This window comes from Miscanthus floridulus, chromosome 19 (assembly GCF_019320115.1).
Source record: "Miscanthus floridulus cultivar M001 chromosome 19, ASM1932011v1, whole genome shotgun sequence".
NCBI classification, from domain to species: domain Eukaryota; kingdom Viridiplantae; phylum Streptophyta; class Magnoliopsida; order Poales; family Poaceae; genus Miscanthus; species Miscanthus floridulus.
This window is the reverse complement of record NC_089598.1, coordinates 28,435,258-28,438,034: the sequence shown is the minus strand read 5'-3', so window position 1 is coordinate 28,438,034 and position 2,777 is coordinate 28,435,258. Positions and strand designations below refer to the sequence as shown.

At 40.2% G+C, this 2,777-nt stretch overlaps 1 non-coding gene across 1 annotated transcript; it reads right to left on the bottom strand.

Moving 5' to 3' along the window:
• Window positions 1-280: 280 nt before the first annotated feature.
• Window positions 281-389, bottom strand: LOC136530050 (small nucleolar RNA R71). Its single transcript, XR_010777558.1, has one exon. It is a non-coding gene; the product is annotated as a small nucleolar RNA R71 (small nucleolar RNA).
• Window positions 390-2,777: the final 2,388 nt, after the last annotated feature.

The following is a 2,777-nucleotide window of genomic DNA, read 5'->3' as shown; positions in this document are numbered from 1 at the left end:
TGGATTCAAACTCAAGCCAGCCCTCATCAACATGGCGCAAGCAAGCTAGTTTTGTGGAAAGGCACATGAAGATGCGAGTGCTCATCTCCAGCACTACCGGAGATCTGTAGCACTTTCACCATCAAAGGAGTAACCCAAGATGCCATACTACTTCACCTCTTCCTATTCTCACTCTTGGGAATGGCAAAGCAATGGTTCTACACCAACAAAGATAGAAATACTACATGGGTTAACTGCTCCACTACCTTTCTAGCAAAGTTCTTTTTCATAGGCAAGACCAATGCTTTGCGTGGGAGAATCTCAAGTTTTCAATAGCAACATGATGAATCTACCCCTAAGGCATGGGAACGCTTTCAAGACTACATATCAGAATGTCCTCATCATGGGATGGAGAATTGGCTACTCATGTAGACTTTCTACCATGAGTTGACTAACAATACCCATGAGATTATGGATGCTGCTGCTGGAGAAACTTTTATGTCACTCACACTCCTAGCTGCAACAGCTCTCATGGAGAAGATAGCCTCCAACCAAGGCTGGAATGAAAAACAAATTTAGACCCGCAAGAGAACTGGAGGTATGCATCAACTCAAAGAGGTAGACATATTGTCTGCCAAGATGGACCTACTGATGAAGAAGCTTGAAGACCGAGCCAATGAGAAGAAAGAAGTTATGCACATTCATGATTCCCGCATGATGTGTGAAGAGTGTGGAAACACTAGGCATTCAGGAAACAACTGCCCTGATCTTCATGCGGATGTGAACTTCGTCGACAACAACTACTTTCGTCCTCAATAAAATCAAGGATGGAATCAGCAACCGAGGTTGAACTACCAAGGTAATTATCAAGGTAACCCTCAAGCTAATAATTTTAATAATTTCAATCAACCACCCTTGAGATAATTGATTTCTAGCCAAGCCAAAATTATGAAGGGCTTATCTAGGAAATTAGCTTCCAATGATAGAGTTCTAGAAAACATGAGTAATAAAATGGATAACCTCTCCTCTACCATTAAGAACCAGCATAGCTTTAATAAAATGATAGAATCACAAATAGCTCAGCAGGCGGCTGTTGTTCCTCCAACTAATAAAGTTAATGTTCTAGGGCAACTGGAAGATCTAAAAACTATAAATCTTATCAATATTCATAATGCAGCATATTACTATATACAACCATCGACAGGAAGGTGGATAGATTATACCTTGCCTAAAAAGAAGAGCGATCTAGGGAGACCTATCATTCCCATCGCTATTGGACCTCATATTTTCCAAGAAGTGTCTATGACTTCGGAGCAAGTGTCAACATTATGCCTAAGGTAATCTATGATAAAATTAATGGAGATACTTTGTTGTACACAAATATGCATTTGTAGCTTGCAGATCAGTCACTCTGCTACCCCATGGGAGTTCTTGAAGACGCCATTGTTCGAATGGGATAATCATATGTTCCCATAGATTTTGTGGTTTTGGAAAAAGGTGGAGATGTAAGGGCACCCATTATCTTGGGCCAACCTTTCCTAAGTATCACAAAAGCCATCATCCATATGGATAGTGCCAAGATCTGTTTCACAATCAAGGATAAAAAGGAGAAGTTTTCTTTCAAGAATCGTATCTTGCAATCTCCTGGACATCCACAGATGCCATACCCATCCGAAGAAACAATAGTGACCAAGAATAAAAACAACCGAAGAAGAAGGAAGAACAAGGCCAGGCAGCCACAAGAGGAATCAGTTAACATGATCAACACACTACGATCAGAGTACGACCACCTCCTCATTTCACCATTCCTTGCTAAGAAGGATGATCCTGGTGTACCAACGATTGAGTGTACCATTGGATAAAAAATCTTTCGCAAGACTTTCTCTGGCATTGGGTCAGGTGTAAATATAATGTCCAAGGTAACGTATGAATACTTATTTGGTGATGAACCTTTGTTCCCTATATATATGCAATTGCAGATAGCGGACCAATCAATATGATTTTCAGAGGGCATAGCGAAAGATGTCATGGTAAGAATACATGATCACTATGCCCTTGCTAGCTTCATGTTTCTAGACATGGGAGAAGAAGATGATGGCACACTCATCATCTTGGGAAGACCGTTCCTCAACACCACCAATGCGATCATCTACATCAAATCTAGACAAGTCCACTTCCAATTCCCTGGAGAAAAGGTACGCTATTATTTCAATAGTTATACCACTTATGAATAGCCCAAGAAGACCCGCCCTAGGAGGAGACGTTGATCATCCTAACACCGGAAGAATCAATCCCCAAAGAATGGTTGGGAAGAACCAAAAGAACCTATGAAAGATGAACCTACTCTGCCAAAGTCAAGTCCACAAACAAAGCAGGTGTGGAAGGAAAAGGTGGCAACATATGAGTCACCATCACTTGAGGTGCAACCATCAAGGTCTCCATCTCCGAGGCTGACAGATGCACCCATGGAATAAACAAGACTGGAGAAAAGTCCTGTTCGGAGGACTTAAAAATCCAAACCCTCGCCGGGAGGTAACATCGGTAGTTATTCGTATTTATTTTCTAGCATTGCATGAATTCTTTTCACTTTAGTATATTTATTTTTCAACATTAGCATTACATTTAGAAAAGAAAGATAAAAAGGTTCATGTCTGCATTTTATCATTACATCATAAATCCTAAGCCCCGTGTGAATAAATGTATGGTGCAAATACCCATGGGAATATTCACTATGAAGGCATAAAAATTAAAAATACCATGCATACATATTTTTTTGTTCTGCATATCATAAATAAGAA